Here is a 23,200-nt window from a genome sequence, read left to right on the forward strand (position 1 = left end):
TCAGTGCTGCCTACTTGATGCTTAGTACCATTGTCTCGTGGAATCCTCTCGATGACTCCCAGCCACGGGCACTCTGCTCCCCACCCGTGCCCATGATCAGAAAGCTCTGGCTCAGAGACGGTGTCATTTTATAACTTTGACTTCCACCCACGGTTCCTGACTTAAGTCTCCCTCCCCAAGGCAGGCCGTAGAAACTGCAATTTCTGTTCCCCAAGGCAAGTCGTACAAACGCTAATCTCCCCTACTTACAGCCCGCCTTGAGGTCATCCTCTAACTAGATCCTAAGCAGATGTTATAAGGCCCTCCTTGTTCCAGGGGGGTCCTGGCCCATGTCCCAAGGAAGGAATGCTGAAGAATCTGGACAGACAGGCCTTGCTGCGTGTCCTCACCCAGTCTGCTGATAATCCTGCCTGTGCAATGAACGGGTCAGAGGGCTCCCGGGTGCCTGGACATGTGGAGGTTCCTGGTGGGCAGTGTGGTGCGGCCTTGCTACTGTACCTGGCTCCATGCATCTCTTTGTCTGTATCCTTTGCAATATCCTTTGTGCTAGGTGGCAAATGTAAGCAAGTGTTTCCCTGGGTTCTGTGAGCTGCTCTGACAGATTGAAGCCGAGGATGGGACCATAGGTAAGGGGACCTGCAATTGGCATCTTAAAGAAGGGGGCAGTTTTGCTGCTCTGGTTTACTCTCTGTGAAAAGACGGGAGCCCTCATCCTGTGGGATCTGCCATCTCCAAGTGTTGTCAGCACCGGATTAGAGGATACCCGGCTTGTGTGCCTGCAGGACAGATTACGCATTTGGTGTGTGGGAAAAACCTTGACACACGTGCCTGGTGTCAGGAGCATGTTGCGAGGGTTTAGTGGGAGAAATCGAGTCTGAGTGTGTTCTTCCTCTACTCAGATGGGGAGGCCTTGCCTAGGATCACCCAGCGAGCACGGGAGCAACTGTGCTGGGATCAGAAGCTGAGCGTGTTTTCCTGTGATCTTAACCACCTGTTTTCCCGAAACTTCAAAAGCCATTTGGCTCAGCATCCTCTCCCCTCTCTGTACATACTTAGCTTTTTCTCACTATAGCCCATGCTCCAACACATCCACGCTGGCCCCTTAAATCCTCAAGGACAGTGGCAGCTTGTCTTCAGAGACCTGTGGCGACAACACAGCCCTCTTTAGAAGCCCCTGGGAAAATCTAACCATATTCCTTCTCGATAAATCCTCCCTCGTGTATAATTTAAGAGGTTGGTAGAAAGCACCCCTCTTTTCATTCATTCATCTCAAAATTTTTATGGGGCTCCTCATGCTCAGCCTCGGTGTTATGCTGGGGAGGACACAGAACTAAATATGACGTGGTCATTGCCCTCCGACTGCTCATCACCTGGACAACCTGTTTGATCTGTGATAGAATTCACTGACCTTTTACTGAGCAGTTACTATGTGCCGGGCGACTGTGCTATGCGATTTCCCTGCTACCGGAGACAAACTCTTTGTGCTCTGCTTTCTTCAGAGGAGGCAGACCAGTACTTTACGGTGATTTCCCCAGCAACATCCTTCCTCCCAGGACTAGCTCAGTCTCTGCCACCTCTAGCACAAAGCCTTCCCTGCTTTCCCCGTCTGGACATCGTGCCTGCCTTATCTGCACCTTCACAGAGCACAGCCTTCACTCTCTAGACTCCACCGGTGTGTGCGCACATCTGTCTCAGCTATGGCTGCGAGGTCCTTAGCTACAGGGTCTGAGGGTTTATTGGGGTCATTGCTGCAGCTCCACTGTTCCCAGGAGCTCAGCGATGCTTAATTCCTGGTCCTCTGAGGACTTAGGTGTGGGAGTCAAAGCATCACCCGGAAGAAATATTGCCTTTGCTACTAATACAGCTTGTCTAGGCTCCTCCTTGCCTGTCTGTCAAGAATGGGAAAAGCCTCGATTTAGTTCTTTGGGTTACTGGAAGAAAAAAGGAAAAGAATGCCCACAAAAGTTGCAGGCCCAGAAGCTCCTTTTAGGGAGGAAAGAACACTCAAAGGATTCTGCTGGCCTCCACACAGCAGCAACAGTCTGGGTGGAGGAGCCGCTAGGAAGCCCCTGGGGGATGGCAGCGGGTTTTCTGAGCCGCATCATCCAGGGAATGGCAGCTGGGGAGCCCCCCCCCACCTCCTGGCCCCTGGCCCCTAGCGCAGACAGGTGGACACCTCGCTCTTCCCATCCAAGCACTGGGCGGGCGAGGGGATTGGAGCAACCATGAATTTGGCAGAAGCAGTGAACAAAAGTGGTTTTTGCCTGCAATTGCTGCAAAACACAGCTCTCGGCTTCTGAGCCTTCATAAGCCCACAAGTTTAAATACAGCTCCCTTCCCCACGCCTGCTGCATCCCAGACTCTGCCCTTAGGAAGAACGAATGGCAAAAGGCGTGAAACGGTGGAGCCCTGGGCTTCCCCTCCTCCCACACAGGTTTCTCACAGTTGCCCTTTCCTTTGCTTCCTCCCCAAGTGCTGACTGAGTACCCCAGTGCCCGGCACTTGGTTGGCTGCTGGGAACCCAGCGGTTCCAGGCAGTGCAGTCTGTCGCCATGATGGACTCAGTTTGAAATCATGAATATTAATCAGAGTTTCCCATAAATAAATTTTTGAAATGATCTATGATAAGCGCTCAGAAGGAAATGAAAAGAGGCTGCAGTGTGTGACAAAGGCAGCTGCTCTTGCCAAGGAGGGCAGCAAAGGTTTACCCGAGCCAGAGGCAAGTCTCTTCCATCTTCCCACTGCACCGCGGCTCCCGAGGTCACTGTTCCTACCAGGTCTCTAAGACAGGGCTGGGTTGTCCCTCACCCCTGCGTATTGCAGAGTGTGGAGGAGCTGAGCATGCTTGCTCCTGGCTGCGTTCAACTCACCCTTGTTTTCTAAAAATAAGGGCCCCTTTGAACACAGCAGATCACAGCTCATCTCCTGGCTGCAGGCATGCACCGCCCCCAGGGCCAGTCCGGCATCTCCAAGTCTCTCTTTTTTTTCCCTCCCCCTATTTTGCTGTGGTCACTCTTGAGGACTTCTGAAACCACAAATGCATCATGCGTGCCCAGCCTGTTGCACCTTTGACCGCTGTGCTTCTGATTGGTTTGTCTTCCCCTCACCTCACTCGCACCATCACCCAAAGAAAGAAAAAAAAAATGTTCAGGGAATGAGATCCCGTAAACAATGACTGGATAGATTTAAAAGAGGCCTACATAGAACTTCTAGAAAAGAGGATTATTGTAATAATTGCAATTGAAAACTCAAAGATGGGCTTGATGATGAGACACGGTGAAAAGAGACTTAAGGGAATGAGAAGCTGGGTCTGGGAAAGATGCAGGCAGTGGAGATGTGGAGGACTTAAATTTTCTGGAGAGAGAATAAAGACATTGCTTAACTCTCCACTAATACTATATTAAGTATGCATATTAAAATTAAAGGGTAACAGCTAGAAATGGAGTGCCTAACTCCCAAATTGGTAGCGGTTAAGACAAAAATGAATGAGAAAAAAAAAAAAAAAAAACTAAGTTAATCCAAAAGAAGGTCCAGAAAAGAAAGAAAAATGAAGAGGAAAAAAATCTGAGCGAAAAATAAAAATGCAGAAGAAAATAAAGAGGTAGCAATGAGTGCAAATATATGTGGAATTACAACAGATGCCAAAAACTAATTTTAAAAATGTTAAAATTTAAAATTTTTAATTTTAAAATGTAAACATTTTAAAAATGTTTCTAAAAGATACACGTAAAACATCAGAGGCAGAAAGGTTGAAAGTAAAAAAAAGTGGAAAAACTTCCCAGCTTCCTTTTCAAAAGGAAGCTAATATAACAATATTAAGATTAATAATTATTACTAATGCCCCTGCTACTACTTAGTGAGCACCAAGTGCCAGGCAAAAATCTCAGGTCATCCCAACATGCTTCTAAGCCAGATGCTTGCGCACGTTTACTGAGGTTTACGGAAATGCGCTGATTACAAGCGCGTTCTGACAAGCGAGTGCACCTGTGTGACGGAGCCAGATAGTTTTCTTGTCCTTCTTTCTGGTCAGTCACGGGCCCCTCCCGCGGTACAACACGCAGCCCCAACAATCCTCGGCTAGAGTTCCATCACCTTGGATTAGTTGCACCTGGTCTTGGACGTTGTGGGAACGAGATAGTAGTACAGCATGTGTTCTCCCGTGTCCGGCCCCCGCAGTCCAGGAAGGCAGGCTGGAGGAAGGTGGGAATGGGTGCTGAGGGCTAGGCCGCCGCATCCGGGGCTCTGTACTCCCACGTGGCACGTCGTGACCCAGTCTGCAGTAAGAGGGCCCTCGGTCTTCCCCTGGCCATGCTGCAAACTGTGACCCAGAAGCCGTGAGGGTCAGGCATGGAAGAAGCGCCGTCCTCTCCCCAGCCTGTTTCCCACGCGTGCAACGTGGGACAGCACAGACGGCTCCGAGCGACACGCGGGTGCGCTATGTGACGCTTCCGTGGCTCAGCCAGGCCCCCCAGTCGTCCTCGCAGAGGGCGGATGTGGCTGAGGCGAGGGAGAGGGTCTGAGGGCCGCCGGTCCTCCTCTCGGTTTCCCCGGGTGAGGAGCTGCCTGCCGCCCCACGCAAGGTGGCGGCTGGTCCGCGGCTTTCCTGTGGGCTCGCGGCAGTGCTCTCTCAGTGCAACAGGGGGCGCTCCTCCCGGCGGCGCTGCCAGGCCCTTTGTTTCCATTGTGAGGTAGCCCCCAGGGCCTGCCCGCCTTACCGTGGGGCTTTTGGGATTGCTTGGGATCTCTTCAAGTAGCTGGACCCAGTCCCGGAAATAGTCCTCATCCAATGGTGCCTTCTCCCGCCTTCTTCCCGGCGGCCCCGACTTGTGCTGACACTCACGGTCACGGCGAGGGCCAGGGTGAGGGCGCCGCCCGCTGAGTGAGAGGTTAGGGGCGGGCTGAGGGGGGACGGGAGCTGCAGAACTCTGGAGAACCTGAGCCTTGTAGGTTCTGAACGCCGTCAGTGATTTCCACTTTGCCGAACACAGTGCTCAGTTTAGTCTTCCCTTAGGTCACCAAGCAGTGGCCACTTCCCTCCTCCCAGAATGCCCCGCTCTTGGCTTCCAGAGCAGCACTGCTCCTGCATTTCCTCCTCGCCCAGTGACTGCCGCCACGGCCTGGCCTCTTTTCTCCTCAGCGTCCGGCTTTTCCTCATCCTTATTGATATTCTCACCCGTTCTGCTGGCTTTATAGCCCACCGGCATGTTGCCGGTCGCCAAGGTGTCCTCTCTGAGCTGGGCCTAGTCCTTCTCCGCAGGCATCACACGGCCTCCCCGAGGTCTGCAAGCCCTTCCCACGGGAGTCTCCCTTACTCCTTGCCAGAGCGTCTTGCTGCTGTCTTCCTGATCTGATAGAAGCTCCACTCTTCTTACAGCTCTGGCTGAAGCCTTCTCCTCTCTCCGCTTCTCCATTTCCCGTTCATCAACATTCTCCCTCTATGATAAGATCGTTCCAGAAGCTGATCAGTTCTCGCCAGTTCAGCTCTCACCCTTGTCCAGGTCTCCGTCATTTCAGCCCCGGTTCCAGTTGGTAGCCGGTTTCTGCCCTTGCCTGCATCCATCTGTCAGTGAAAGCACCATTTTATACCTCAGCCAGGTCGTGACACGCCTCTGCCGATGCTTCCTCTATCTTTCCATCTCAGAGCAAAAGTCGAAGTCCTTAAACTGGCTCAGAGAACACTACTTGATTATCATTCACTCATTATCACGCTGGCCCACTGTCCTCATTTCGCCGTGGCTGGCTCTGCCCCAGCCACACTGACTTCCTTGTCATTGACAACCACCCTGGCTTGTTTCCACCGGCTTTAGGTCCTTTATTTGGCTATGACCCTTTCAATGAAAACTTCCTTGACCATTTAAGAAGACTGCAATCCTGCGTCTCTCCCCCAGACTCCCTCATCCCTGCTCCTGGTTTATTTTTCTCTCTAGCAGATACACCTGCCGACATATTGCTTGTTTATTTTTGTGGTCTGTCTCTCTTACTATCATGTAAGCTTCACAAAGGATGGGATTTTTGCCTGTTTCGCTCACTGTTGTATTTCCAGTGCCTGTCACATAGATACTTACAGGTTTGTTAATAAGAAAAATGAAGAAATGCACTCATCCTTAGCTTCTTGTTCTCCTATTTGGTTTATCTTTTCTGCTATTATAGCTTTAATTTCCAAGAGCTGTTGCTTCTTGGAATATTCTTTTGTTAAAGCACACTATTATTTCATGACAGCAATATTTTCTCTCTCTGGGGATATTTGTTTGTGTTTGCACAGTCTCCTGCAAGTTGCTTCCATGTGTTTGTGCATTTGGTCATTTTTCTTTTACCTTAGAGGCTTTTTGCAGCTGCTGGTAATGTCTTTGAACATTTTTCTTTGTGAATTATTACAAAAATGATGAAGTTCAAGTATTTTAGTTGTCCAGGTTAACAGCTTTTGACAGGTGTGGAATCCATGTAACCACCAGCACCACGATCAAGATGGACAATATCAGCACAGCCCTGGAAAGTTCTCTGCTGCCTCTTGTCCCAAACAACTGTTGAGCAGTTTCTGCCACTAGGACTAGGTTTGCACATTTTATAATTTTATAGAAATGGAATCACCCGCGTATAGTATATAGTCTTTTATGTCTGACTTTTTACACTGAGCACGATGAGATTCCTTCACCTTTCTGTCTGGGTCAGCAGTTCCTTCTCACTGTAGGAATATACCACAATTAGATGATCATTCACTTATTCATAAATACTGGAGTTGTTATCCAGTTTTCGCCTGGGTTGGATAGAGCTGCTTACTGTCAACATCTGAGTATAAATCTTTGTGTGTGTGGTGGTTGTGGTGGGGTGCTGTGGCGTAGAATGTTAAGCAGCCGCCTGTGAGGCCAGCGTCTCCTTTGGGAGCTGGTTCAAGTTCTGGCTGCTCCACTTCCCAGCAGGCTCCCTGCTCTCGTGCCTGGGAAAGCCGCTGAAAATGACCCATGTGCTTGGGCCACTGCCAACCACATGGGAGACCCAGATAGAGTTCCAGGTTCCTGGGTTTCCATCTTTCCCAACCTGGGCCATTGAAGCCATTTGGTGAGTGAACTAGCAGATGGAAGATTCTCTCTCTCTCTCTCTCTCTCTCTCTCTCTCTCTGCCTTTCAAATAAAAATAGATACCTAATTTTTTAAAAGAGAGCTTCTTTTTGCTTCTTTATAATCACTCTTTCCTCTCCAGCTCCAGCTCTTCTCCTATTCTCAGGCAACCTCTGCTGGATTTCTGTCACTGATTATTTTGGGGTTTCCAGAATATTATACCAGTGGAGCATTTTCTCTGACTTATCCTGCTCAACATAATTATTTTCAGATTTATCTCTATATAATTATTTTGAGATTTATCATGCAGTGGTATCAACAGTTTATTCATTTTTTTAACTGAGTAGTTACATAATTTTTATTTCTGTTATTATTTTACCATGAAATTTTTGTGTATATTTGAGGTCTGCACATGTGATTGGGTACATATACACATGTATACACATGTTGTGTATCAATTATCTTACATAGTTACCCATTGTGTGTGTGTGTGTGTGTGTGTGTGTGTGTGTGGCAAGAACAGCTAAAACCAACTCATTTAACAGTAACCCAAATACAGGGCCATTTTATTACCTAGAATTCTTCATGCCATACATGCGAACTCTTGGGAAGTTCATCCTGCTTACCTGCTGCCTTATGTACTCTGACTTACATCCCCAGCTCCCTATCCTCTCTTCTCTGCCCCAGGTAGCCACGGTTTTATTCTCTATATTTGTATATCTGACTCTTTGTTCTTTATAGATTCCACATGTAAGTGAGATAATACAATAGTTTTCTTCCTGTTTCTGCTTTATTTCAGTTTGTATAAGTCTTGCAATTATACCCATTGCTGTGGGAAAAGGCAGAATCTCCTTGTTAAAGGCTGGATAATATTCCCTTACACACACACACACACACACACACACTGAACCATCGTGGCTATGTCCATCTGTCCATTGACAGACAGGTTGTTTCTGTATCTTGGATACCTTGAATACTGATGTGATGAACGTGGGAGTGCAGGTATCTTTGCCAGCTGTGATTTCATGTCTTTGGGTATATGTTCAGAAGAGGGATCGCTGGGGCATCTGGTCATTCTGGTCTTAATTTTTAAAGAAACTTTTAGACTGTCTTTTTTTTTTTTTTTTTTTTTTGACAGGCAGAGTGGACAGTGAGAGAGAGAGACAGAGAGAAAGGTCTTCCTTTGCCATTGGTTCACCCTCCAATGGCTGCCACAGCTGGCGCCAAGCGGCCAGCGCACCGCACTGATCCGAAGCCAGGAGCCAGGTGCTTCTCCTGGTCTCCCATGGGGTGCAGGGCCCAAGCACTTGGGCCATCTTCCACTGCCTTCCTGGGCCACAGCAGAGAGCTGGCCTGGAAGAGGGGCAACCGGGACAGAATCCGGCGCCCTGACTGGGACTAGAACCCAGTGTGCCGGTGCCCCTAGGTGGAGGATTAGCCTATTGAGCCGCGGCGCCGGCCCTAGACTGTTTTTCGTGATGGCCGTACCAATCTACGCTGTCACCAACAGGGTACAAGAGCCCCGTTTTCTCCACACTTTTGCCAATGTTATTTTTTGACTTTTTTGATGAAAGCCATCCTATTGGGTTTGGTGTGATATATCACAGTGGTTTTGATGTGCATTTTCCTGATGATTGATGAAGTTGAGTACCACTGACCATTTTTATATCTTCTTCGAAGAAATGTCTCTCTAGGTCTTTTTTCTCAATTTTCAATTGAATTATTTTTCTACTTTTGTATGAATTCTCTATAAACTTTGGATAATAACCCCTATCAGGTATTTGGCTTGCAAATGTTTTTCCCAACCCATAGGCTGTTGTTTCGTTTTGTTGATCATTGCCTTTTCTCACAGAAGCTTTTTAGTTTGATGTACTCTCATTTAGTTTTGCTTTTGTAGCTTGAGCTTTTGGTGTGATAGCCAAAAAGTCATTGTTAAGGCCAAGGTCCAAGTACTCTTTCCCTGTGTTCTTGTTTAGATTTTTATGGTTTCAGATCTTACATTTAAACTTCTTGTCAATTTTGAGTTTTTTTTTTTTCCTATCATGTAAGCCCAGGATCCAGCTTGATTCTTTTCTGTGTGGAAATCCAAATTTCTCAGTGCCATTAATTAAAGAGACAGTCCCGGCCAGCACCGCGGCTCACTAGGCTAATCCTCCGCCTTGCGGCGCCAGCACACCAGGTTCTAGTCCTGGTCGGGGCAACAGATTCTGTCCCGGTTGCCCCTCTTCCAGGCCAGCTCTCTGCTGTGGCCAGGGAGTGCAGTGGAGGATGGCCTAAGTGCTTGGGCCCTGCACCCCATGGGAGACCAGGATAAGTACCTGGCTCCTGCCATCGGATCTGCGCGGTGCGCTGGCCGCTTCGCGCTGGCCGCGGCGGCCATTGGAGGGTGAACCAACGGCAAAGGAAGACCTTTCTCTCTGTCTCTCTCTCTCTCACTGTCCACTCTGCCTGTCAAAAAAAAAAAAAAAAAAAAAAAAAGAAAAGAAAAGAAAGAAAGAGACTGTCCCTTCTTTATTGTATCCTTTTGGTGACTTTGCCAAAAATTCACAGGCCACGTATGTTTGGATTCATTTCTGGGCTGTCTACTCTGTTCTACTGTTCTGTGAGTCCACTTTTTGTCAATATTGTCTAATTTTATAGCTTTGTAATATAGTTTAAAATCAGGAAATACAATGTTTTCAGCTTCTTATTTTTCAGAATTGGATTGGCTAACAGAGTTCCTTACTAATTTGGGGATTTCTTTTTTTTTTTTTTATTTGTGTGACAAATGTCATTTGGATTTTGACAGAGATCTCATTGACTATATATATTGCTTTGAGTAGAATGAACATTTTAACATTAATTCTTCTGACCCATGAGCCAAGGATATCCTTCCATTTATTTGTGTCTTCTGAAATGTCTCTTATCAATGTTTTAAAGTTTGCATTATACAGGTTTTTGAGCTCCTTGAATAACTTGATTACTAAACATTTTTAATGGGGTTGCTTTCTTGAATTCTTTTTCAACCAGATTATTTGTGTATTAAAATGCTACTGATTTTCTGATTTTTGTTTGTCAGCTTTGCATCCTGAAACTTTATGAAATCCATGTGTTAGTTCCAGCAGACTCTTGGTGATCTTTTACATATAAGATTGTGCTATCTGCAAGTAGGGATACTCTCACTTCATTTCCTGTTTTGATGTTCTTTATTTCTTTTATCTTGTCTGAATGCTCTTCAGAGAACTTCCAGTACTAGGCTGAATGGAAGTGGCAAGAGTCAGCATTCTTACTGTGTACAGGACGCGGGATCTTAGTGGAAAAGCTATCACTTTTCCCCTGATAATTATAATGGTTTCACAAATGGCCTTTATTATGTTGAGAAACTTTCCTCCTGTACCTAAACTGTTGAGATTTTTTTTCCCAAGAAAGGATTTGGGGCTTTGTTGAGTGCCTTTTTCTTATCAATTAAGACACTTGTATTGTTCTTATCTTTCAGCCTGTTAATGTTAATTATATATGTTAGTCTGCATCCTTGCATTCCAAGGATGAATCGTGTTTGGTCCTGATATATAATGTATTTGATGTGTTCGTGAGTTCAGTTTGCTCATATTTTATTGGAGACTTTTATATAATATTCATCAAAGAAATTGGTCTGTGGTCTTCTTTTCATGTAATGTCTTTGTTTTAGGCATAAAGGCAACGTGGGCTCATAAAATGGGTTGGAAGCAGCTCTACTTTGGAACTGTTTAAGAAGTACTTGTATTGAGTCTTTGTTGAAAGCTTGGTAGAATCCAGCCTTGAAGCCTTCTGGTCCCGGGCTTTTCTTTGTCCGGAGGCCTCTGATTAGTTTTTCTTTTTCTTTCTTTGTTGTTGGTCTGTTCAAGTTTTCTATTTCTTTCAGATTCAGTCTTGCTAGGTTGTATTTTTCTAGTAATTTATCCATTTCTTCTAGGTTATCCAGTTTGTTGGCATAAAATTGTTTATAACATTCCCCTACAATCCTTTTTATTTCAGAAGCATCTGTTGTGATGTCTTAATTTTAATTTAGTTGAATCTTCTTTTTCTTACAATTCACTTAAACTTTGTTGATTTTTTTCTTATTTTTTCAAAAACCAGCTTTTAGTTTGGTTCTTTCTTTGGTTATCCTTTTTTCTGTTTGCTTTCTGTTCTGATCTTCCTTTTCTTAATGCTAAACTTCAGGTTTAGTTTGAGGTACAATAACAGGCTGTTTATTTGAGATATTTTCTTTCCTAATTAGGCATTTAGTTTTTTTTAAAGGCTTTAGAAATCGCCAAATACAATTTATTATTTGTAAATACATTATATTTAGTCAAACACGTATTGGAATCAGACTTACATGCAAAGATTTAAAAAATCCATATATTATTTTTACTGTCTGATAGAATACCAAGAGTTTCTGAATCTATAATTTGTACATTTAACTGATACTAATATTAATTTTAAAAAGCAACACTTCTACATTTATTTTTTAACTTTTATTTAATAAATATAAATTTCCAAAGTACAACTTTTGGGTTATAGCAGTTTTCCCCCCCATGACCACCCTCCCACCCGCAAACCATCCCATTCTTCATTAAGATTAATTTTAAATTATCTTTATATATAGAAGATCAACAGATAAACTTAGTATATACTGAGTAAAGATTTCAACAGTTTGCACCCACACAGACATACAAAGTATAAAGTACTGTTTGAATACTAGTTTTACCATTAATTCGCATAGTACAACACATTAAGGACAGAGATCCTATATGGGGAGTAAGTGCACAGTGAATCCCGTTGTTGATTTAACAATTGACACTCTTATTTCTGACATCAGGAATCACCCGAGGCTCTTGTCATGAGCTGCCAAGGCTATGGAAACCTCTTGAGTTCACAAACTCCGACCTTATTTAGACAAGGCCATAATCAAAGTGGAAGTTCTCTCCTCCCTTCAGAGAAAGGTACCTCCTTCTTTGATGGCCCGTTCTTTCTGCTGGCATTTTTTTTTTTTTTTTGCCGCAGTGTCATGGCTTTCCATGCCTTTGAGCCAAATCCTTCTGAATGCCTTAAGGGGCATTTAGTTTTAAGATATAAGCTTCCCTTTAAAACAACTTCTGCTGCACCCCATAGGATTTGGTATGCTACATTTCTGTTGTTTGTCTGAAGATATTTTAAAATTTCTCTTTCGATTTCTTCTTTGGCCAAGTGGCTGACCAGGAACACGTTGCCTGATTTTCACATATCTGTGGATTTTCCAAGATTCCTCATGTTATTGATTCCTAGTTTCATGCTGTTGTGGTCTGAAACAATACTAGATACTATTTATTTATTTATTTTTTTGACAGGCAGAGTGGACAGTGAGAGAGAGAGACAGAGAGAAAGGTCTTCCTTTGCCGTTGGTTCACCCTCCAATGGCCGCCGCGGCTGCGCACTGCGACCGGCGCATTGCGCTGATCCGATGGCAGGAGCCAGGTACTTCTCCTGGTCTCCCATGGGGTGCAGGGCCCAAGCACTTGGGCCATCCTCCACTGCACTCCCTGACCTCAGCAGAGAGCTGGCCTGGAAGAGGGGCAACCGGGATAGAATCCGGCGCCCCGACCGGGACTAGAACCTGGTGTACCGGCACCGCAAGGTGGAGGATTAGCCTAGTGAGCCGCAGCGCCGGCCTAGATATTATTTCAATGTTCTTAGATTTCTAAAGACTTTTTTTGTGGCCTAGTGTATAGTCTATCTTGGAGAACGTTCCTTAAGAAAGCTCTGTATATGTCCATTAGACCCATTTGGTCAAAAATGCAATTCAAAGCCAGGATTTCCTTATTAATTTTCTGTCTGGTCTACCCATTGTTGAAAGCGGGGCATTGAATTCCTCTCCTGTTACCATACTGCTGCCTATTTCTCCCTCCGTATTCATTATTATGTACTTATTTAAGTGCTCCAGTGTTTGGTGCATATATTTACAATTATTATGTCCTCTGATAAATTGACCCTTTTGTCATTAAGTAATGAACTTCTTTTCTCTTGTGGCAGGTTTTGACCTGAAGGCTATTTGTTACATATTTTGTAAAGAAAAATCTGCAAACAGGAGGAGGGAAGAGGAGAAACCTAGATAATAATACCTTTCAAACATGCTGAGACGTTGCCATCCATTTTTAAACGTCACTTTAAAAATCTAAATATGTAAAAGATAATGTTACCCGACCACACAGTCCCATTTCCAGTAGCTGCTACAGGTGAGACTTTGTGCATCTAGAAACGTGACTAGGGAATGTTTAAAAAGCTGTTTTATCTCTTGATTAGAAACGCGATACGTGTTCGTTGAGATGTGTTAAAAATTAGCAGTCTTTCACAAGCCCACAACCGGAGAAAGGGTGTTCTTTCCAGAACTCATCCGCGTTCCAAGATCCACGCCTTCCTGCCAGAGCCAGCCCCCCGCCCCCAGGAGCAGGGTCCTTGCTGCAATGGCAGCAGTAGGTCGCCAGGGGGTGCTATAGGGCAGAACTCCTGAGCACCGGGAGCGAAGAGCAGCACTGAACACGTGACTTTGGCCTCCGGCTGGGGTGCCTTAATCACGTGACAGCGTCCGGAAGCAGCTGCCCGGCTGCTAAGGAGGATGGTGAGGGGTCGGCGCTGAGGCAGGGAGGTGGGCTGCGCCGACGCCGGCAGGAGCCCGGGCTGGAGCCGGAATCCGAGCGGTGAGTTCCTGCGCAGGCCTGCTCTGGCTGGCCGCGGTCACCGCCTTCGGCAGAGCCCACCTCGTCCTCCGCCCGGGGGAAGCAGATGCTGCCGGTCAGTGGGTGGACACGCCTGGGCTGCGGGTCCGCGGTGCGGCTCCCTGGTTGCCGGCTCGGAGCTGCGATTCCAGGCGACGTGGAGATCCCTTGTCCGCCGCGCTGTTTCTCCTGACCCTGTGGGGTTGAGGGTCTCCCGAGCTGTTTGACAGGTTGGGAAACGGAGGTCTCAGAATGGGGAGGCGCCTCCCCATGACCCAGCTTGGGCTTCTCCACGCTCGCAAAAGGACTTGGCGACCCCGGGCCGGTCCCTCCCCGCTGCGGGAGCCCCGTGCCCGGCTTGCTGATTAAGAGACTTTGGGGCACAGAGTGCCGGAGCCCCAGACCCTGAAGGTCATCCGTGCCCCCAGCACAGTTGGGGAAGCCGGGGCTCGAGGGTTCGGGTGAGCCCGGCGGCTCGCAGCCGCACCTCGCTCCCGCCGCTGGTTGGTGCTTTTCCGCACACCGCCTCCTGCAGGGAACTTGTCCGCTGGATGGAGCTCCCTTTCCCGTCCCTTTTCTCTGGCAGCTCTCTGCCTCCTCCACTGGTTGAAGTGGCCCCGGGGTGTGGTTGCCTGTTTGCTCCTGATGTTTCTGCAAACTCATCATTCTGTAGGTCCGTTTTCTAACCGAGCTGCAATTTTGTGCAGATCGTACCGGGATATGGAATGTGAACCGGAGGATGATGCTGGGAGGCTGTGGTGGCTCGGCTGAGATTGAGAAGAGCTTGGCAGTAACTTGCAGAGTGGGAAAGCCTTGGCCTTATTTTGCCTGGAACTTGTTAGATTTGAGCAACACTGGTGGTTTGCGTGGATGCTGAAATAAAATAGCAGCATGGCGTGGTGGAAAGAACTGGGACAGGAGCACTGGGAGACTGGTCCGCATCGGCCACGGTGGGCTCCCATCCTCACCTGCGTTTCGGTTTCTGTCTGTATCATGATGAGGCTAAGGCCTCCGGGGCCCCTCCTGGCCTGTCATTCTCTGTATCTAGGTCTGGTATTTTTTTTTTTTCTCCTCAGAAATTATTTCCTTCCTGTGTACTCTAACTAACCTTGTAACAGGACTTAACTAATCCAGTTGTCCAGGAAGCTGTTTCCTCTAAATTTATTCCCAAGTTGCTATGGAAACCCTCTCCCCTCTCCATCTTTGTGTTTTGTCCCAGTGAACTACTGAGAGCCCAAGCTGATTTTCACTGTCTTTATTATTTTGAACGTGATCAGGGCCCTCTTAAAGGTGCCTTTTGTCTGGAGCCTGGTTTGCAGTAGTTAACAACCTGCACATTTAGAACGTGTTTTCTTGAAAGATGTTCCCAAGAAGTAAGGGAACAAAAAAGGCAGGTGTTTCAGTCTGAGCGTGAGCCTGCGGTGAGAGCCGTAAGCAGTGATGTGCTAAGTCTCACCCTTTGTTTCCAGATCTTTTAGATCATGTCATTTATAGCTGCCTGTTCCTGGCTCTTCATTTTCCCTTGAAATCCTGTGGCTGTGCCTTCAACCCCATTCCCGTGGCAGCTGTGGGTATCCAGAGTGTGCCTCTTCCAATGGTTGTATCAGGAGGCGGATTCCTTTTATTCTGTAGTATTCCAGGGACTACAAGTAGGACCAATGGGTGGAAGTACAAGTGAGGGACTTTCTTGTGTGAACTTGGAACTTTGAAAGGAATGGTTGTCTCCCATATTGGAGCACTGAGCACCAAGCTTCCTGCTACTGGAAGTGGCTGTCACTGTGCAGTTATTTGTGGGGCTGTTGTAGATGACAGTACTGTACTGGGTAAACAGCTGGACCAGATACAGTTTAACTTTTCTTCCAATTCAGAGGTTTTGTGAAGTTCTAGGACTGGGCTTGTTAACATGTGGGACATGAAGGAGAGTGGGTAGAGAGGGACACTTGTAAGACTGTAATTTCCCCTGCCTCTGATCTCACATCACCATTCTCATGTTCAGTACTCCATCTTTTTCTTTCTCATGAGTGTCTCAGTTGTTTTTCTTTGCTTTTTGAAAGGCAGAGAGGCAGATCTCCCATCCTCTGGTTCACTCCTTTAATGCACACAACAGCTGGGGCTGGGCCAGCCCAGAGTTAGGAGTGGTGAGTTCACTCTGGATCTGCCATGTGAAAGGCATGCCTCCCCGGGTCTGCATTAGTAGGAGGCTGGAATCAGAAACAAAGCCAAGATTCCTAACCCAGGCCCTCCAATACAGGATATGGGAGTGTCAAGCCAGGTGTTAAATGCTCACCCTCTGTCTCTTTTCTTTAAATGCTTGGCACCTCTTCAAGGATCAGGTGCTGAGCACTCACTGTGGTCAACAATATGTTTTTTCTTTCCACCTGACCTGGAGCGGGATCCTAGAACTGGGCAGAGCGAACCGTCTGGTCTTTCCGCCTTCACTGGCCTGCGACAGCTGTGCTCTCCAGAAGTATGTGGCGGCTCCCCCGACACCTAGGCCAGCTCTTCTCTTTTCCCCATAGCAGAAACTCACACGGGGTCTGTGGATCTCAGTCCCGGCCTTGGCCTCCCCTCCCCTGGCCCTGCTTTACTGGTTTGAGGGCAGAACCCCTGTGTTTGGTGAGTGCGGGGTTAAATGTGTATCTAAATATGCGCACCTAGAACCCATGTGATGCTGCAGTTTGGTCTTCTCTTATCTACAAAACATCTCTGGGAAGCCTTGACCCCCCAGGGCCAGTTTTCAGTGAGCCCCTGCGTCCCTTTTGCATGAAGCCAGGGAGCCGTGTAGGTTAAGGAGATGTTTGTGGTGTTGGATCACCATTTCCATGATGGGGACCTGGCTCAGCTCTGCAGAGCAGTAAGTGGAGAGAGTTCTACAGTTTCTCACTTTCCTTCCTTGCACTGCCCTGTCGTATTAATCACAATCACTGTCGTTAATAGGGATCCATTATGAGCCAGGCAGCAGACTGAACATTAGTTTATCTTTTCCTCTCAGCTCCACCATGATGCCCATGTGGGTGATATGACATCTTTCAGATGAGAGAAGCAACGGGGGGTTTGAGGAACTGGCTGGAGCTGCACCCATGGGCCCCAAGCTTCTCTATTGGGCAGACGCCTCCCTCTATGATCCAGAGATCATAGAGAAGATACACGATGTATGCGGTGGTGGACAGAATGCGGGGCTGGACTCGGGGTTGCTGGTCTTCGGCCAGCTGGGGCCTGGACCTCGTTTTTCTCAGCTGCGAGACAGAAGCTTGAGCTCCCCCTTCACTGAGGTGCGACCTCGTCCTGGCCTCCATGATCTCTGTGATTCAGGGACAGAAGTGAGCGCTCGCCTGTTCAGCAGCTGCTCTGAGCAGAGCCTGCTGCAGCCTGCAGCTGCCCTGACTCCCTAGCAGGATCTCCATTCTGCGGGCGGCTAGGAGGAGTCCACTGGATGATGTTTTATTTATTTATATTTTTTAAAGAACATTTATGTATTTATTTGAAAGGGAGAGAGAGAGAGAGAGAGATTGATTGATTGATTATCTGTCCTCTGGCTCATTTCCCAGATGACCTCAACAGCCAGGATTGGGGCAAGGCTGAAGTCAGGAGCTGGGAACTCAATTGAGGTCTCCCATGTGGGTGACAGGGGTCCAAGTACTTAGCCCATCTTCTGCTGATTTCTGGGGGGGAGGGCATTATCAGGACGTTGGATCAGAAGCAGATGAGCTGGGAATGGAACTGGTGCTCCTGTAGGGGATGTGGGTGTTGCAAGCACTGGCTTAACCTGCTGTGCCACAACGCTGCCCTCTGATGTTGTTTTAAAAGCAAACGATGGAGAAGCCATATGTTCTCACTTCCTTCTTCACACGCTGTATGTAGCACTCCCGTCTGTGTCCTTTGTGACCTCAGAATTACAGCAACAGAGAAGAGAAAATGTGTTTAGCAAATTTGCTGCTGCTCTGGGTTTCAAAGTCCAACCCAACGTAATTATTTCAGAATAATGAACAACATTTTTACCTTGCAAATACCATGAATGCATGGACTCTGGTAGGAGGTGAGGCCTGGGGTTTACTCACCATAACACTGTCTTGGTTTTTTAATTTTGTTTTGTTTTGTTTTGTAGTGCTTTGTATAAATCAAGCTGTAATCTGGAGCACCATAAGCTCAGGTAGAATCAGACGGGGCTGAGAAATCTGTTTGCTCCTCCCTCCCTCCCTCCCTCCCTCCCTCCCTCCTCTCTTTCTCTCTTTCTCTCTCTCTCTCTCTCTCTCTCTCTCTCTTTCTTTCTTTCTTTCTTTCGGGAAGGCCTTTAAAAAAAAAGATTTATTTATTTCTTTGAAAGGAGGAGTACAATGGCAGGGTGGGGGGAAGTCTTCCATCTGCTGGTTCACTCCCCAAATGGCTGCAACAGCTGGAGCTGGGTCGATCCGGAGCCAGTAGCCAGGAGCTTCTTCCGGTCTCCCATGTGGGTGCAGGGGGCCATCTTCCACTGCTTTCCCAGGCCATAGCAGAGAGCTGGATCAGAAGTGGGGTAGCTGAGACTAGAACCAGTGCCCATATGGGATGCCAGTACTGCAGATGGCGTCTTTTACCCACTATGCCATAGCACTTGCTTCTTCTTTTTCTTTTTTAATATGTTTTACCAGTATCTAGCCCATTATAGCCAAGATATTATCATTATAACAGATATCAATATAAAAATTGCTAAGTCACAAAATATTTCACAATTTTTGGGGTCAAGTCACTAAAATCCAGTGTGTGCACATTTCAGTTTTAATCAACTCTATTTCCGGTGTTCAGTAGGCACTAGTGGCTGTTCACTGAATTGTCCAAATGAATCTATTGAATGGTACAGGTTTGGAAGATTTTAGTGTATTAAGCCTGAATTCTTTTTATTTTGAACATACCTAGACACTAAAAATTTGAAATTGGATTTGTGGGATTTTTGAAGGGAAAATGTACTTAGAAATTATCAAAAGAAATTCTCTCAATTCTATTCCAAAACAATAAACAGGAATGGGATAGGAAGGCAGGATTTTTTGGCAGCTAAGTTTTGTTCTCCTGAACCCTGAAATACTATACTTTGTTAAAATGAAAATATTCATTTTTAAACTTACAACAAGAATTCCTGGCTTTGCGTTAAAAAGAATATCAGTACAGAATTATCCCTAAAACTTGCCACGTCTTGGGGTGGAGTTTTGCCCTAATGGTTGAGACTCCTGTTCGGGGGCGAGCTCTGTGGCACAGTGGATCAGGCCAATGCTTGAGAGACCTGCATCTGAGTCGGGGTGCCTGGCATGGAATCTCTCCCCTGCTTCGATCCACCTTGCTGCTGGTGTGCACCCCGGGAGGAGGCGGATGATGGCTCAGGTGCTCCAGTCTCTGCCACCCAGATGGAGTTCCTGGCTGCTGGCTTTGGCGTGGCCCAGCCCTGGCCTTTGCAGGCATTTGGAAAGTGAACCAGCAGATGGAAGATATTTCGGTCATTCTTTGCTCCCTTTGCTCCTGTGTCTCTCTTTTTTTACTGATTTGCCTTTCAAAAAAAAAAAAAAAAAGGACTCTGGTTAAAACACCGACATGTCCCATATTGAAATGCCTGGTTCAACAGCCCACTCTACTCTGTATTCAGCTTCCAGCTAATGTGGACCCTAGGAGGCAATGGTGATGACTCAATGAGTCATCATTGCCTGCCACCACGTGGGACATCTGAATTGGGTCCCTGGCTTCTGATGTTGGCTGTTGCAGGCATTTTGGGAGTCAACCAGTGGATGGGGAGCTCTGTTTCTCTGCTTCTAAAATAAAGAAAAGGAAAATTACATGCCTTCAGAAAATTTTAAAATAAATAAAATTCAATCCACAAGCACATTTTTTCCTACTGTATCCATTGCACAAAGTGATGGCAACTGTTGGTTTTCAGTGCCAAGCTGAAAACAGGGCACAGTTTGTAGAATACAGGGCAAGTCCTGTCTATTGATGCAACAACAGCATAATTTACATGAGGGAAAACAGGAGAACCTATCAAGGTCCTACAGAAGATCGACATTTCAATCCAATTTTGTTTGAATGTAAAAATTGAAGCTTTTTTACCCACTGCACGTTTGAACTTTTTCTTATTTGGTGGTTCATTCTTTTGGGTCTAAATACCTTACAGAGATTTTGCTTTGTGTACATGGACCATATATAATACATAAACTCTGTTCATTGTCCTCAGGAACCTGAAGGACAAGCTTGTCTTCAAGTTTCATAAAACACAGCCCTCATTTCACAGTTAATAGGCTCTATTAAAGCCACCCACGGGGCAGGGACTGGCAGTTGCAACAGCAGACTTTGAGCAAAGGGAGCCCAGGGCAGGGTGACCACGGAGGCCAGCACCTGGTAGGGCCAGCTAGCGAGCACATCAGGGAAGTCTTGGTTGCCCATAGGAGCCATCGAGGATGGCCCACCCTGTACCAAGCTTGAATCCTAATGTAGCTGCTCTGACTTGGACTTTTCCAGGGATGGGGCACACGCTTACTCCCAGAGTGAGCTGATCTGTTTGGATGTGCACAGGACTCAGGTTGGAATGTGGCATGGGAGGAGGAAAGTGACAGTGTAGGACTTCTTCATGATTTGCTCTTAAAACAAATGCAGGACTCCACTGAGCCCCCTGCAGAAGTGCGTGCGTTTGGTTGAGACACCTGCCTGAAAAGTCTTTGATAGAAGGTTCTTTCTTAGCCCTTGCCAAAGATCTGCTTCCTTTGACTTTCCACCTCTTGATCCAAGCTCTGCCTGATCTTTGAGGCCCCAAAAACAAGCCTTGCCTACAAGATGGTTTTTTTTTTAAGATTTATTTTATTTATTTGAAAGTCTGAATTACACATAGAGAGGAGAGGCGGGGAGTGGGGGGGGCAGAGAGAGAGGTCTTCCATCTGCTGGTTCTCTCCCCAATTGACCACAATGGCCGGAGCTGCACCAATCTGAAGCCAGGAGCCAGGAGCTTCTTCCGGGTCTCCCACGCAGGTGCAGGGGCCCAAGGACTTGGGCCATCTTCCACTGCTGTCCCAGGCCATAGCAGAGAGCTGCATTGGAAGAGGAGCAACCGGGACTAGAACTGGCGCCCATATGGGATGCCGGTGCTTCAGGCTAGGGTGTTAACCCGCTGTGCCACAGCGCCGACCCCAGCAAGATGGTTTTAAGGACAGTTTTTGTACCTCCTAGGTTGCTGGGTTGAACCTTCTCAGTACCTTCCAGCTGTTCCTCATGTAGTGCAGAGCTGAAAACAGGACATCTTTTGGTGTCCACTCCTCTCTTGGGTTGGGCCCTGACCCCTGGATATACTACTTGCTAGTCCCTCGATCGTATGCTGCTCGGAGCAGAATGCCACGTGTGGCAGACCGGATGGTGCTGTCATCTGCCCGGCGCTGACTCCTGTCCTAATGCACCCTAGAGTTGTGTTCACTCATTTGGCTCATCTGTTATTATATCATTGACTTCTGTTGGGCTTATCATCAGCCAACACATTAGCTGATATGCATGCAGTTACCAAGCCACATCTCCCACATCCTGCAACAGTTTGTTGAACTTTAGATCTATGGATTTTAGTTTCTTTTTGACCATTTTGTTTTCAAGCAACATTCTACTGCTTTACAGGGTTTGAAATAAATTGAACACCTGAACCAAGTAAGCAGCAGAGTGGGTTCTTGGTTGATGGGTGAGAGATTGGGAGATTGACCAGCTCCGGTGTTCTGTCCCTCCATGCTCAGAAATGTGCAGTATTCCTTAGGTTCTGTTCCTTAGCTCTTGTTTGTATAAATGCTTGCATTCATTGATTCCTGGAAGAGTAGAACTAGGGGGAGCTGGCAGGTTTTTGAAACCATTCTCCTGCCCCTTTTTTGTGTTTGAAAACTGAGATTATAGACAAAGAAAACTGTTTGAAGTTACACAAAACAGAGGCCTAGAACCCAGGCCTCCTGACATGCGCACGGACAGATTAGTGTTGCCTATGCAGCAGGAGGTGCTGCCTATGTGAAGATGCTTCCTGGTTCCCCCGGCCCTCTGGGAGTTGAGTTGCCCTGGAGCCAGAGGGTACCCTTGACCTCCTCAGCACACAGTAGATGCAGCACCCTCAGGTTCTGAGATTCGTGGCTGTGGCAGTGACACTGGGCAGGATCCTCCTGGGATTTCCTGGCCCTTCGCTGGCATTCTGCCAGGCAGTCTCCTTGTGGGACTGCTGGGGGTCCTCCCCACATCACAGGTGGCTGGAGGCCAGGAGATTTCCCCTAGATCATTCTGGTGCCTAGTGGGGCTGGTTTCCAAAAGCGTCCTGAGGCCTGGAACTCTGGGAAGCCCTCGGCTCTGAAGTGTCCTCTGGAAGAGGGTGTTGGGATGGCAGTGGGAGGGTTCATCCCCTCTCTTCCCTCAGCGGATATCTGTGATAGACTCGATGTGGGGTGGTACGCAGACCCTTACAGACAGGCAATTGTGCCAATCTGTGAATGTCAGAAGGATTTTTATTTGCAATTCTGTTAAGGTGCCCCTGCCCTTCCCTCCTCCTCCCCACTACGGCCTCATTTGATTGCAGATCCTTGAAGGACAGAAGCTGGCTCCTGCTCTCTGTGATATTCCCTCCCGGTGGCTGGCACTGTGCGCAGTAGGTGTTTCTGGGTTCAGCCAGAGCCCAGGAGATGTGTGTTCTGCTTTGCTCCTACCTGGCTGTGGCAGGGCAGGTCCCTTTCTCTTTTGGGAGTTGATTCTCTGTCTATAAATAGGGGGACCGGAGTGATCTCTGACAGTTCTCTGAGTGCCAGTCTTTGAGATTCTGGGGGTCCACATGACTCCCAGACGTGTCCTTACTGTGTGTCTTAGAGAAGCCCCTGTTCTTCTCTCCTCTGCAGTAGCACTCCTGAGAGAGTCCACCCAGGGGACCACCGTCAGCATCCTTCCCCAGCACGGGACAGGAAGGGTTCCTTCTTCCTCGCCTTTGAAAAAGAAAAAGGAAGACGGAGTGGGAGGGAAAGGCGCGAGCCTCCCCTCACCGGTCAGGAGGCTCACTTGTGTTGCCTCTGTAGCAGGAGACAGGCTAACAAGAAACTAGGCATCATGGGAGTCTCACAGGCATGGAAAGCCATGACACGGTGGCAAAAGCAACATACATGAAAGATCCTGGTGAACAAGACCCCAGAAGAAGGCACAGGCCATCAAGGAGGGAGGCGCCTTTCTCTGAAGGGAGGAAGGAACCTCCACTGTGATACGGTCTTGACTAAACAAGTTCAGAGTTGGTGAACTCAAGAGGCTTCCATAGCCTAGACTGCTCATGGCAAGAGTCTCGGGTGATTGCTGACGTCATAAATAAGAGTGCCAATTGTTAAATCAACAACGGGAGTCACTGAGTACAGGCTCCCCACGTAGGATCTCTGTTCTTAATGTGTTTTACTATGAAACTTAAAAACAACACTACTAGTCGAACAATACCCTAAACCTTGTGCGGTTGTG

At 47.3% G+C, this 23,200-nt stretch overlaps 1 protein-coding gene across 3 annotated transcripts in view; it reads left to right on the plus strand.

Annotated features, from left to right (window-relative positions):
• Positions 1–3,844: 3,844 nt before the first annotated feature.
• Positions 3,845–23,200, plus strand: part of SLC36A1 (solute carrier family 36 member 1) — a 58,085-nt gene continuing 38,729 nt past the window's right edge. The window contains exon 1 of one of the 3 annotated variants that reach the window (XM_008254845.5): positions 3,845–4,200. The gene's annotated coding sequence lies outside the window, so the exon portion shown is untranslated. Of the gene's footprint in view, positions 4,201–4,221; positions 4,887–13,622; positions 13,730–23,200 lie in introns of those variants that run through there. The other 2 variants (XM_051843256.3, NM_001082183.1) reach the window with 2 other exon arrangements.

Source organism: Oryctolagus cuniculus, chromosome 6, assembly GCF_051225735.1.
Source record: "Oryctolagus cuniculus isolate XC-2025 breed Fujian yellow rabbit chromosome 6, ASM5122573v1, whole genome shotgun sequence".
Classification (NCBI taxonomy): domain Eukaryota; kingdom Metazoa; phylum Chordata; class Mammalia; order Lagomorpha; family Leporidae; genus Oryctolagus; species Oryctolagus cuniculus.